This window comes from Triticum urartu, unplaced genomic scaffold, assembly GCF_056163025.1.
Source record: "Triticum urartu cultivar PI428250 unplaced genomic scaffold, HENAU_Tu73 scaffold2, whole genome shotgun sequence".
NCBI lineage: Eukaryota > Viridiplantae > Streptophyta > Magnoliopsida > Poales > Poaceae > Triticum > Triticum urartu.
In genome coordinates, this window is record NW_028260368.1 from 3,306,524 (window position 1) to 3,321,523 (window position 15,000).

Below are 15,000 nucleotides of genomic sequence, written 5' to 3' on the forward strand. Positions count from 1 at the left end.
CAAAAAAGATTTTTCATCGGAAAGAGGTCTACGAAGACTTTTGGGAAAACGTCGACGTTTGCTGGCTTATTTGGCAAAGAAAAATAGAGTACGTTATAAGAAATTAATCGGTCAGTTGAATATTCGGGAGCAGTAATTTAATCGTTCAAATTTTTTTCTTGTTTTATTATTTTTTTAGTAGTCTTATAGTAGTCTTAGATTTTTCATTTTGATGAGCCTCGCTTTGAGGAATTCATGGAATAATCCATTTTCATGGAATAATGAATTAAGGAAGAAAGGATATGAGTCTACCGCTTACAAGAAAAGATCTCATGATAGTCAATATGGGCCCTCAACACCCATCAATGCATGGTGTTCTTCGACTGATCGTTACTCTCGATGGTGAGGATGTTATTGATTGTGAACCCATATTAGGGTATTTACACAGAGGAATGGAAAAAATCGCGGAAAACCGAACTATTATACAATACTTACCTTATGTAACAAGGTGGGATTATTTAGCTACTATGTTTACAGAAGCAATAACAGTAAATGCACCAGAATTCTTGGAGAATATTCAAATACCACAAAGAGCCAGCTATATTAGGGTAATTATGTTAGAATTAAGCCGGATAGCTTCTCACTTGCTATGGCTTGGACCTTTTATGGCGGATCTCGGCGCACAGACTCCTTTTTTCTATATTTTTAGAGAGAGAGAATTAATATATGATCTATTTGAAGCTGCTACAGGTATGCGAATGATGCACAATTACTTTCGCATCGGAGGAGTAGCCGCCGATCTACCTTATGGATGGATCGATAAATGTTTAGATTTCTGTGATTATTTTTTACGCGGAGTTGTTGAATATCAACAACTTATTACACAGAATCCAATTTTTTTAGAGCGAGTTGAAGGAGTAGGTTTTATTAGCGGAGAAGAAGCAGTAAATTGGGGCTTATCGGGACCGATGTTACGAGCTTCTGGAATACAATGGGATCTTCGTAAAGTAGATCCTTATGAGTCTTACAACCAATTTGATTGGAAAGTCCAATGGCAAAAAGAAGGGGATTCGTTAGCTCGCTATTTAGTACGAATTGGTGAAATGAGGGAATCCATCAAAATAATTCAACAAGCTGTAGAAAAAATTCCTGGAGGACCTTATGAAAATTTAGAAGTCCGACGCTTTAAGAAAGAAAATAATTCTGAATGGAATGATTTTGAGTATAAATTTCTTGGTAAAAAACCTTCGCCCAATTTTGAATTGTCAAGACAAGAGCTTTATGTAAGAGTAGAAGCCCCAAAAGGTGAATTAGGGATTTATCTAGTAGGAGATGATAGCCTTTTCCCCTGGAGATGGAAAATCCGTCCACCCGGGTTTATTAATTTGCAAATTCTTCCTCAGCTAGTTAAAAAAATGAAATTGGCTGATATCATGACGATATTAGGTAGTATAGATATCATTATGGGGGAAGTTGATCGTTGAAATGATAATAGATAGGGTAGAGGTAGAAACTATCAATTCTTTTTCGAAATTGGAATTATTAAAAGAAGTCTATGGACTGATATCGATTCTACCCATTTTGACCCTCCTTTTGGGAATAACAATAGAGGTACTCGTAATTGTGTGGTTAGAAAGAGAAATATCTGCGTCGATACAACAACGTATTGGTCCTGAATATGCTGGCCCCCTGGGCCTGCTTCAAGCTATAGCAGATGGGACTAAGCTACTTTTTAAAGAAGATATTCTGCCATCCCGAGGAGATATTTCTTTATTTAGCATTGGACCCTCTATAGCAGTCATATCAGTTTTATTAAGTTTTTTAGTTATCCCTTTGGGATATCATTTTGTTTTAGCCGATCTTAGTATTGGTGTTTTTTTATGGATTGCCATTTCAAGTATAGCTCCTATTGGTCTTCTTATGGCAGGATATAGCTCAAATAATAAATATTCTTTTTCAGGCGGTCTACGAGCTGCTGCTCAATCCATTAGTTATGAAATACCATTAACTTTTTGTGTGCTAGCAATATCTCTACGTGTGATTCGTTAAAATAGATCTTTTTCCTATAAAATCCATTAACTATTTATATTCCTTTTCTTATTTAGTATTTGGGTTGGTAAGTTAAACTAGATAGCTATATGAGTGAAACAAAACAGCTTATAAATTTGTAGTAAAAAGAAAAAATCTCATTTCCTACGTACAAGAAAAAAGTGGAAGTAAACATAAGCAGTGTAAACTCTTTATCCCAAGGTTGATATTTTTTAATTAGTCATCATATCTTGAAGCGGCCAAGAATAAAGGATTCACGATATGGAATTCCATTACTAGAATACTCCTAGTTATTACTATAACTTAATAATCCATAAGAAGAATCCACCAAAAGTTAGTGAAGGGTTAGGAACACTAAAGTACATAAAGGATTAGTAATGGAAAATCTAAAACATTAGAGATTTTTGCCCATAAAAGGAATCATAATAAGGACTTGCAATTTGTAGAAATTATCAAGTAGTACTTTCTTCGGATTCCGATCCAGAGTATGTTCCCATTCACTTGTTAAGGAAATGGCTATCAAGAACGAATTAACCCTTTATCCATTTTTTCTTTTTAAATACCCCCTCCCTGGGGAAAGAAGAATAGTAAAAAAGATATGGAGTGCACTAGAAAAAATTTTCATTATTTCCTTCCTCTATCCATATTCATGCAGAATTGCTCATGAACTAATACCCAACTCTTTCCATTTATTAATTGAATTCCTATAACAAGTAACAAGTGTTTTATTCCAAGATTAAGTTATTACTGAACAAAGAAAAATTTTCATTATATTATAAAGGATGAGATCAATTCGGAAGCGCTTTTTCTTATTCTAGCAGACGGAATTCCTTTGGTCTAATTTAGGACTTTCAAATCTATTTTATTTTATCTAATTCTATCTACGCCCCCGGGGCTAGGAACAAAACAGTCCTTTCCTTTTTCTGATCATAGAGAAGCCGTATGAAGCTAAGGTTTCATGTACGGTTTTGAAATAGCGGTGGGAACTGTGATGTTATCACCGACTATGATTATCTAACAGTTCAAGTACAGTTGATATAGTTGAAGCACAGTCAAAATACGGTTTTTTTGGATGGAATATTTGGCGTCAGCCTATAGGTTTTCTGGTTTTTTTAATTTCTTCTTTGGCAGAATGTGAAAGATTACCCTTTGATTTACCAGAAGCGGAGGAAGAATTAGTAGCAGGTTACCAAACTGAATATTCCGGTATCAAATATGGTTTATTTTATCTTGTTTCTTACCTAAATTTATTAGTTTCTTCTTTATTTGTAACAGTTCTCTACTTGGGCGGGTGGAATTTATCTATTCCCTATATATCCTTTTTTGATTTTTTCCAAATGAATAAAGCAGTTGGAATTTTGGAAATGACAATGGGTATATTTATTACATTAACTAAAGCTTATTTATTTCTCTTCATTTCTATCACAATAAGATGGACTTTACCGAGGATGAGAATGGATCAGTTATTAAATCTTGGATGGAAATTTCTTTTACCTATTTCCCTGGGCAATCTCTTATTAACAACCTCTTCTCAACTTGTTTCACTATAAATAAGATAATACAATAATAGTAAGAATATTTTCAACACAAAAGCTCTCTCAAACAAGAGAAAGAAACATATCTTTTTCATAGATATTTAGAATGAATATGTTCCCTATGGTAACTGGGTTCATGAGTTATGGTCAACAAACAATACGTGCTACAAGGTACATAGGTCAAAGTTTCATAACTACCTTATCCCACACAAATCGTTTACCTATAACGATTCACTACCCTTATGAAAAATCAATTACACCAGAGCGTTTCCGAGGGCGAATCCACTTTGAATTTGATAAATGTATTGCTTGTGAAGTATGTGTTCGCGTATGTCCGATAGATTTACCCGTTGTGGATTGGAGATTTGAAAAGGATATTAAAAGAAAACAATTGCTTAATTATAGTATTGATTTCGGAGTTTGTATATTTTGTGGCAATTGTGTTGAGTACTGTCCAACAAGCTGTTTATCAATGACTGAAGAATATGAACTTTCTACCTATGATCGTCATGAATTGAATTACAATCAAATTGCTTTAAGTCGGTTACCAATCTCCATAATGGGAGATTACACAATTCAAACAATTAGGAATTCGTCTGAAAGTAAAATAAACAAAGAAAAATCTTCGAATTCAAGAACGATTACTGATTACTAAACTTTGATTTTGTCTTTCTGTTATAAAAATCTAATAATTCTTTATTAAACTTTAAAATTAAACTATAAAGAAAAACGAAAAACTACTGCTTATTGGAAATTATTTCTTATTTTAAATCAGACTAGATTTTCGTGATATAATATAATTTATAACTATAAGTTTATACACAAAAAAATACCCTAATCCTTTTTTCCTTCCTTGAATCCTTTAGTTTTAGTCAGTTCATGAAAAATTTTATACTATTAATTTCTTTTTATCCATAATGGATTTACCTGGACCAATACATGAGATTCTTATGCTATTTGGGGGATTTGTTCTTCTACTAGGGGGTCTAGGAGTAGTATTACTTACCAACCCCATTTATTCTGCCTTTTCGCTGGGATTAGTTCTTGTTTGTATATCCTTATTCTATTTTTTATTAAATTCCTACTTTGTAGCTGTCGCACAACTTCTTATTTATGTGGGAGCCATAAATGTCTTGATCATATTCGCTGTAATGTTCGTAAATGGCTCAGAATGGTCTAAAGATAAGAATTATTGGACTATTGGAGATGGGTTCACTTCACTCGTTTGTATAACTATTGTTTTTTCACTAATGACTACTATCCCAGATACGTCGTGGTATGGAATTCTTTGGACTACAAGATCAAACCAAATAGTAGAACAGGGTCTCATAAATAATGTTCAACAAATTGGAATTCATTTAGCAACCGATTTTTATCTTCCGTTTGAACTCATTTCCATAATTCTTCTAGTTTCTTTAATAGGTGCAATTACTATGGCTCGGCAATAAGAAAACTTAGAAAAAGTACAAATTATAAGAATTGCAAATCTAAAATAAATAACTAAAGAATCACAATTTTGATTTAGTAAAATCCATCTACTGCCAACAAATACCTCCTTTTTTTTTTTTTTTTTTTTCTTTTGTTGTGTAATTGTTCTATTGTAATTAATTGAATCGGTTCAATTCTTGCCCTCATATTGAAATGAATCGAGATTGATAAGGAGTTAGTTAATGATGTTTGAGCATGTACTTTTTTTGAGTGTCTATTTATTTTCGATTGGTATCTATGGATTGATCACAAGCCGAAACATGGTTAGAGCTCTAATATGTCTTGAACTTATACTGAATTCAATTAATCTAAATCTCGTAACATTTTCTGATCTATTTGATAGTCGCCAATTAAAAGGAGATATTTTCGCAATTTTTGTTATAGCCCTTGCAGCTGCTGAAGCCGCTATTGGACTATCCATTCTTTCTTCCATCCATCGTAATAGGAAATCCACTCGTATCAATCAATCTAATTTATTGAATAATTAGACTTTTGAATAATTAGACATAGAATCCTCTAAACAAAGGCGCACATATTAAAATAAATAGAAATCAATACTATTTTCTTAGTATTATTTGAGAATATCCATTTTTTTTAGTAGATTATTGCATAGTATTCTTTTTCACTTAAATGAATTTTTGTATTTGTAATTCATTGATATTGCAATTTGAATATTGCAATAATTTATATTGAAAAGACGATAGCCAATTTATTGGCTAATTCGAATTCGTCTGTACAATTCGTAAAATTCTTTCTTATTTCTTATTTATTGTTGAAATCCAAAATTAAAGTCTCTTGGCTCTCTTCACGCTTTCTCACAAACAGATTAAAAAATAGATTTTTTTTTTTGAAGTTTGGATAAACCATTGCTTCGTCTGGTGTCTACAATACATATGACTCATTATAGTACTAATTTCATTTTTACCAGATCGAAAAATTTTATGTTGAAAAGAAAAATTTATAGATCCAATGTCACATTCCGTAAAAATTTACGATACATGTATAGGATGCACTCAATGTGTACGAGCTTGTCCAACAGATGTATTAGAAATGATACCCTGGGATGGATGTAAAGCCAAGCAAATTGCTTCCGCGCCGAGAACCGAAGATTGTGTGGGTTGTAAGAGATGTGAATCTGCCTGCCCGACAGATTTTTTAAGTGTCCGCGTTTATTTAGGGCCTGAAACAACACGTAGCATGGCTCTATCTTATTGATACGTTACAAAAAACTTCACTCGAATCGTCTGATTCCTCTTTACCGAAGAAGCCTGTGCTCGAAATAATCGAGCACGGGCTTTTCTGGTCAAAACGTATCTTGTCTTTATCACTTTATCATGAGTTATTTTCCTTGGTTAACAATACTTGTTGTTTTGCCGATATTTGCAGGTTCATTAATTTTCTTTTTACCTCATAAGGGAAACAAAGTCGTTAGGTGGTATACTATATCTATTTGTTTATTAGAATTCCTTCTAATGACTTATGCGTTCTGTTATCATTTCCAACTGGAGGATCCCTTAATCCAATTAAAGGAGGATTATAAATGGATAGATGTCTTCGATTTCCACTGGAGATTGGGAATCGATGGACTTTCATTAGGATCTATTTTATTGACAGGATTTATCACTACTTTAGCTACTTTAGCAGCTTGGCCAATTACACGGAATTCGCGATTATTCTATTTCCTGATGCTCGCAATGTATAGTGGTCAAATAGGATTATTTTCTTCGCGAGACCTTTTACTTTTTTTTATCATGTGGGAGTTAGAATTAATTCCTGTTTACTTACTTTTATCCATGTGGGGGGGGAAGAGGCGTCTATATTCAGCTACAAAGTTTATTTTGTATACTGCAGGCGGTTCCATTTTTTTCTTAATCGGAGTTCTGGGTATGGGCTTATATGGTTCCAACGAACCAGGATTAGATTTGGAAAGATTAATTAATCAATCATACCCTGCAACCTTGGAAATACTTTTATATTTTGGCTTCCTTATTGCTTATGCTGTCAAATTGCCGATTATACCCCTACATACGTGGTTACCAGATACCCATGGGGAAGCACATTATAGTACATGTATGCTTTTAGCGGGAATATTATTAAAGATGGGAGCATATGGATTGATTCGGATCAACATGGAATTGTTACCTCATGCTCATTATCTATTTTCGCCCTGGTTAGTAATAATAGGAGCGATCCAAATAATCTATGCAGCTTCAACTTCTCTTGGTCAACGAAATTTCAAAAAAAGAATAGCTTATTCCTCTGTATCTCACATGGGTTTCATAATTATAGGAATTGGTTCCATAACCAACATTGGACTCAATGGAGCTATTTTACAAATATTATCCCATGGATTTATTGGTGCTACACTTTTTTTCTTGGCAGGAACCGCTTCTGATAGAATGCGTCTTGTTTATCTCGAAGAACTGGGGGGAATATCTATCCCAATGCCTAAAATTTTTACCATGTTTAGTAGCTTTTCAATGGCTTCTCTTGCCTTACCAGGAATGAGTGGTTTTGTCGCAGAATTAGTAGTATTTTTTGGACTAATTACTAGTCCAAAATTTCTGTTAATGCCAAAAACACTAATTACTTTTGTAATGGCAATTGGAATGATATTAACTCCTATTTATTTATTATCTATGTTACGCCAGATGTTCTATGGATACAAGCTATTTAATGTTCCAAACGCAAATTTTGTGGATTCTGGACCACGAGAACTCTTTATTTTAATCTGTATCTTTTTACCAGTAATAGGAATTGGTATTTATCCAGATTTTGTTCTCTCCCTATCCGTTGACAGGGTAGAGGCTCTCTTATCCAATTATTATCCTAAATAGGTTTGCTTTTTTTTACTCGTCTGCTCTATTAATGCAGAAATAAGTAAAAAAGTATATAATGCAGAAATAAGTAAAAAAGTATAATTAGATCTATCTCGAATTTTTGAGAACCCTTTGATAAGGCGTTCAAGGGGTTCTCAAATAAAACATAAAAGTAAAAACCTTCATTTCATGAAGGTTTTATTTTATGTAATCATTTAGGTGTTAATGTAAACGAACCATAACTATGTAAGCCTATTCCTAATAGATTTATACCAAAATAACAAATCCAAATTATAAGAAATCCTATCAAAGCTATAAGTGCAGAATTCGTACCCTTCCAATTTGGATTTGTTCTACTATGTAAATAAATTGCGAATATGGTCCAAGTAATAAATGCCCAAGTTTCCTTAGGATCCCAATTCCAATAGGATCCCCAGGCCTCATTAGCCCATACTGCTCCACAAAGAATACCTACGGTTAAAAGGGTAAATCCTAGGCTAATGACACGATAACTCCAAGAATCCAAACGCTCCGTTAATTGATATTTGTAATAATTTGGAAATGAAGGGACAGAGGTTCTTTTTAAAGCACTTCTTTTTGCATAAAAATATTTAATATCACTAAAGAAAAATGTTTTATTTAAAACATTTTTTTTCTTTTTAGAAAAGAAATGGAAATTATTTCGAAATCTAATGATTAGAATAGCGGCAGATAATAAGGATCCGCACAAAAGAGTTGCATAGCTTAATAACATCATACTGACATGCATCATTAACCACTGAGATTGTAGAGCAGGTACTAGTATCGTGGATTGATGCATTTCAGTTAAAAGACCCGATGTGGCAAAGCCTTGCGTTAAAATAGTACTTGGCGTAGTTATTGTGCTTAAATCATTTTTAGAGTTCTGTATTTTAGGAATGGTATGAAGAATATACAGGGCCCATGAAAGGAAGATCAATGACTCATATAAATTACTTAATGGAAAATGTCCCGAGGAAGCCCAACGAGAAACTAAGAATCCTGTTATAGAGAAAAAAGTAACTATCATTCCTTTTTCTGACGAATCGCGTAATCCTCCAAGTTCACGAACTAATAAGGTTATAAAATGAATCGTAATCACAATTGAAATCGTTGAGAAAGAGATATGAGTTAGTATATGTTCTAAAGTTGCAAATAGCATAAGGGGAAGGTCCCATTACAAAATTGTAAATTTCGAATTGATTTCTAATCTATTGTATTCTTTTTCAAGAATGCCGCCACTCGGATTCGAACCGAGATGCTTGAGCACTGCTTCCTAAGAGCAGCGTGTCTACCAATTTCACCATGGCGGCTAACTTCAAATAATAGGTAACTTAAAAGAATAATAGCTATTATCTTGGGAATCGTCGATATTGGGAAAGTCCATAAAATTTAGGAACATTAGAGTTTTCATTAAAATAGACTTCGTTTGGTAGTATCGTTTCCATTTTTTTTTTTTACAATAAACTCTTGCTTTGCCCAATAGAAACACAAACACTGCTTGAAAGAGTTGGAACTTCTTTTTTCTAACTTGCAATTATAGAACTAATTTTTTCTAATTAATTTCCCCTTTACATTTTGAAAATTCTTTCAATACAATGAAAAAAATCCAAAAGGGTTTCTATTTAATGATGAAATTAAAATAAAATGGATAAATAGAAAAGGCTTTTTGGATTTTTTAAAAATTTCTAGAATGAAAGTCTTTATGCTCTTATTAATAAGATTTACTAACCTTATGATTTTGGAGAAGATAGGTGGAAGTTGTAAGTCCTATTGTAAGAATACTCCACTTTTCATAATTTTCCTAATAGAATATGAGGATTCTATTAGGAAAATTATGAAAAGTTCATTGATAGGAAAAGAATACTTAGCACACAGTATACCAAACAAAACTTTTTTTTTCTTGTATATATAAGATAAGAGGGGTTTTTTGTTCTAAGAATATATGTACCGAGTAATTCGACACATAAAAGTACATTCAAAGAAGAATCCAAATTATTAAATAATTGGAATTCTTTTTTGATAAGTCAATTCATATTATTCCAAAATCTTATTATTTGTTTGTTGCCCAGAAAAACCCTTTGGTTTTGGATGCTCATTACCGCTCGAAAATGATCTTGATTTTACTAAAGAATAAGATTGTACTATGGAAAAATAAGTCTTTTTCTTCCAAATATTTTTACGAATACGCTTTTTTGACATTGAAGTACGTTTTTTTGGAACTGCCATTCAAAAAGGAAATTACTTTTTTCTAGTTGTATGTGAAAGACATCTATTGCTGCAAATCAATCCTTCTTTCTTCTTTTTATTAGTATTTATACTTAGATACTGAAAGATACTTAAATTTTGAATTATTTTTTACTTCATTTTGTCTAATGCGGATAAGACAACAAGAATTTTTTAACATTTTTTCTTTATATATTTTATACTTTTTTTTTAATAATATAGAATATATAGAAGGGTTTCTCATTTAAATCTATTTATATCTATTTATATATCAAGTATACTCCATATATAGATATATGGTATGGAAGCCTATCCCCCATATAAGATAAGACGGGGGGATAAAAAGAAGGGAAAATGAAAATAGTTAATTAAGTTCAGAATGGTATTCCATAAAGGAAAGGAATTCCAATCAAAACAAAAAATACTGAGTCTCTTAAACAAGACATTCTAAAACTTAGGTAATTTATAGTCATTAGAATTTTAGTTCTATATGAAGTAAGGACTATTCGATAATTTCTTATAAACATAGGTTTTCATTGGAATTCACTCAATCAGTTAATTATGGAACAAGAGAGCTGTTTCATCTTTGTTTTAAAGAAATATAAAAATGAATTATGAATAGAAAGTAAAATGATTCCACTTTTTTTTTTTTATTTTTATAAATATCTTTATTTAGTTAATAAAATAACTTCGTTACCTAGTTATTTTATTAACTTTTTTAATTTAACCAACTAAACCCATTCTTAATTTTTAATTATTTCAATGAGATAAATTTTGGAAAAATTAAGAATTTCAGTATTTTTTCTTATTCTTTTTATTTATTCTTTCAGAAAGAGATAAGAATTGGTTTGGTGAATCGGAAACAATTTTATAGAAAAATTGAAGTAAAAATTGAAGTAAAAATTGCAATTTCTTTTCTTATGGAACATACATATCAATATGCATGGGTAATCCCTCTTCTCCCACTTCCAGTTATTATGTCAATGGGATTTGGCCTTATTCTTATTCCGACAGCAACAAAAAATCTTCGTCGCATATGGGCTTTTCCTAGTGTTTTACTCTTAAGTATAGCTATGGTATTCTCAGTTCAACTGTCTATTCAACAAATAAATGGAAGTTCGATCTATCAATATCTATGGTCTTGGACCGTCAATAATGATTTTTCTTTAGAATTTGGATACTTGATTGACCCACTTACTTCTATTATGTTAATACTAATTACTACTGTAGGAATCCTGGTTCTTATTTATAGTGATGGTTATATGTCTCACGATGAAGGATATTTGAGATTTTTTGTTTATATAAGTTTTTTCAATACTTCCATGTTGGGATTGGTTACTAGCTCCAATTTGATACAAATTTATTTTTTTTGGGAACTCGTGGGAATGTGTTCTTATTTATTGATAGGCTTTTGGTTTACACGACCAATCGCAGCGAGTGCTTGTCAAAAAGCTTTTGTAACTAATCGTGTAGGGGATTTTGGTCTATTATTAGGAATTTTAGGTTTTTTTTGGATAACAGGTAGTTTAGAGTTTAGGGATTTGTTCAAAATAGCTAATAACTGGATTCCTAATAATGGAATTAACTCTTTACTTACTACTTTGTGTGCTTTTTTATTATTCCTTGGTGCAGTTGCGAAATCCGCACAATTCCCTCTTCACGTATGGTTACCCGATGCTATGGAAGGGCCCACTCCTATTTCGGCTCTTATACACGCAGCAACTATGGTTGCTGCGGGAATTTTTCTTCTAGCTCGACTTCTTCCTCTTTTCATATCTTTACCTTTGATAATGAGTTTTATTTCTTTAGTAGGTACAATAACACTATTCTTAGGAGCTACTTTAGCTCTTGCTCAGAGAGATATTAAAAGAAGCTTAGCCTATTCTACAATGTCTCAATTGGGTTATATGATGTTAGCTCTAGGTATAGGTTCTTATCAAGCTGCTTTATTCCATTTGATCACTCATGCTTATTCAAAAGCTTTATTGTTCTTGGGATCCGGATCCGTTATTCATTCAATGGAACCTCTTGTTGGATATTCACCAGATAAAAGTCAAAATATGGTTCTTATGGGCGGTTTAAGAAAATACATTCCAATCACAAGAACTACTTTTTTATGGGGTACACTTTCTCTTTGTGGTATTCCACCTCTTGCTTGCTTCTGGTCCAAAGATGAAATCCTTAGTAATAGTTGGTTGTATTCGCCCTTTTTTGGAATAATAGCCTCCTTTACTGCAGGATTAACTGCCTTTTATATGTTTCGGATATATTTACTTACATTTGATGGGTATTTGCGTGTTCATTTTCAAAATTACAGTAGCACTAAAGAGAGTTCCTTGTATTCAATATCCTTATGGGGAAAAAGGATACCCAAAGGAGTGAATAGGGATTTCGTTTTATCAACAACGAAGAGTGGAGTTTCTTTTTTTTCACAAAATATACCAAAAATTCAAGGTAATACAAGAAATAGGATAGGATCCTTTACTACGTCTTTTGGGGCTAAAAAAACTTTTGCCTATCCGCATGAAACGGGAAATACTATGTTATTTCCTCTTCTTATATTACTACTTTTCACTTTGTTCATTGGATTCATAGGAATCTCTTTTGATAATGGAGGAATTGGTAATGGAATAGCAGAGTTAACCATATTATCAAAGTGGTTAACTCCCTCAATAAACTTTACCCAGGAAAGTTCTAATTCTTTTGTAAATTCATATGAATTTATTACTAATGCAATTTCTTCTGTAAGTCTAGCTATCTTTGGTTTATTCATAGCATATATCTTCTATGGATCCGCTTATTCTTTTTTTCAGAATTTGGATTTAATAAACTCTTTTTACAAAGGAAATCCTAAAAAAGAATTTTTAGATCAAGTAAAAAAAAATATATACAGTTGGTCATATAATCGTGGTTATATAGATATTTTCTATACTAGGGTCTTTACCCTCGGTATAAGAGGGTTAACCGAACTCACGGAGTTTTTTGATAAGGGTGTTATTGATGGAATTACCAATGGAGTGGGTCTTGCTAGTTTTTGTATAGGAGAGGAAATTAAATATGTAGGGGGAGGTCGAATCTCGTCTTATTTATTCTTTTTTTTATGTTATGTATCTGTGTTTTTATTCTTTTTTCTTTCTTAAGTTAAGGAATTTACAACAAGTCTCTTGCAAAAATAACTATCCTATCCCCTTTCTACAATCTCTCTATATCCTTGTTACATAAGGTAAGTATTGTATAATAGTTCGGTTTTCCGCGATTTTTTCCATTCCTCTGTGTAAATACCCTAATATGGGTTCACAATCAATAACATCCTCACCATCGAGAGTATCGATCAGTCGAAGAACACCATGCATTGATGGGTGTTGAGGGCCCATATTGACTATCATGAGATCTTTTCTTGTAAGCGGTAGACTCATATCCTTTCTTCCTTAATTCATTATTCCATGAAAATGGATTATTCCATGAATTCCTCAAAGCGAGGCTCATCAAAATGAAAAATCTAAGACTACTATAAGACTACTAAAAAAATAATAAAACAAGAAAAAAATTTGAACGATTAAATTACTGCTCCCGAATATTCAACTGACCGATTAATTTCTTATAACGTACTCTATTTTTCTTTGCCAAATAAGCCAGCAAACGTCGACGTTTTCCCAAAAGTCTTCGTAGACCTCTTTCCGATGAAAAATCTTTTTTGTGTAATTCCAAATGTGAAGCAAGTCTCCGTATCTTATTGGTGAAACTGAATACTTGAAATTCAACAGAACCCCTGTTTTCTTCTTTTTCTTCTTTAACCATAAATCCAAAAATTTTTCTACCTCCTTTCTTTTTCATGTATTTTTCTGATCAGGAAAAATACAAAATTATGTCAGTTATTTTGAAGTTATTCTAATCTCGTACACACACAAATTTGCAATTATTCATCTACTACTGGAATTTGGATTTATTTTATCGATGCAAATTGGATTTGGATAGAAGGGTACATTCTTTCTAATATTTTAGATAGAAGAAATGTTTCTTCTATCTAAAATATTAGAAAGAATTTTGCTGATTTATTTATTGCTATATGCAATTTATGGAATTGATACACCATTTAATTGATATCATTTAGCAAAATGAAACACAGCATATGCATCCATCTTTTGGCTCGAGAATTTCACGGGATAGAGATATGGTATAAGAAATAGACTATTAAGTAACTCTAAATGAATTGTGGATACATCTGTATCCTTAACATACTGAAACGATTGTCATTATTCGTATCAAACCAATAGCGATTCATACAAGCTAAATCTTCTAATCAATGGTGGGCCAATAATGAATTTTTTTGCATATGTATTAAGACGCTTGGCCTGATTTCGAAATTGTCCAGAGTTTTATATGTTGTTTTCATTGCAAAATGATGGGTCTCCTTCCATAACTTTCCAATTACGAGTACGAGAATTGAAAGACATGAAAATTCTCAATTCTCTACGGCGTCTAGTAGATAGAAACAAGAAAATCAGAAGAATCTTTCTCTCTATTCACTATCATTCCGCGTCTTCGACTTCTATTAGTTTCTTTTCTTCTTTAATGCAATAGCTATAGTTTGATATAAGAATCCATTTCTCAAAGTAATGGAAACCATTCTCTTATAGGAAATGGTTCGAAAATCGCTATTCCACCTTTTAGGTATCGTGAAAAGTGATACCTGTGAAGATCGTGCATTTCAGTCAAATTCAGATCCGTTTTTCGAGTCCATGATATAATATAACCAAATTGGATAGATCTTCCACCTGTTTAGCTAAGAAAGAATAGATACAGAGGTGGATAATAGATCGATATGAAGATCATGAGCTGCCCCATAATGAAATCGCCAGTAGTCGCGAATATCTCCTTCTTCCCTA

General features: G+C 32.3%; 1 non-coding gene across 1 annotated transcript; it reads right to left on the reverse strand.

Annotated features, from left to right (window-relative positions):
- Nucleotides 1-9,121: 9,121 nt before the first annotated feature.
- Nucleotides 9,122-9,201, reverse strand: TRNAL-UAG (transfer RNA leucine (anticodon UAG)). Its single transcript has one exon. It is a non-coding gene; the product is annotated as a tRNA-Leu (tRNA).
- Nucleotides 9,202-15,000: the final 5,799 nt, after the last annotated feature.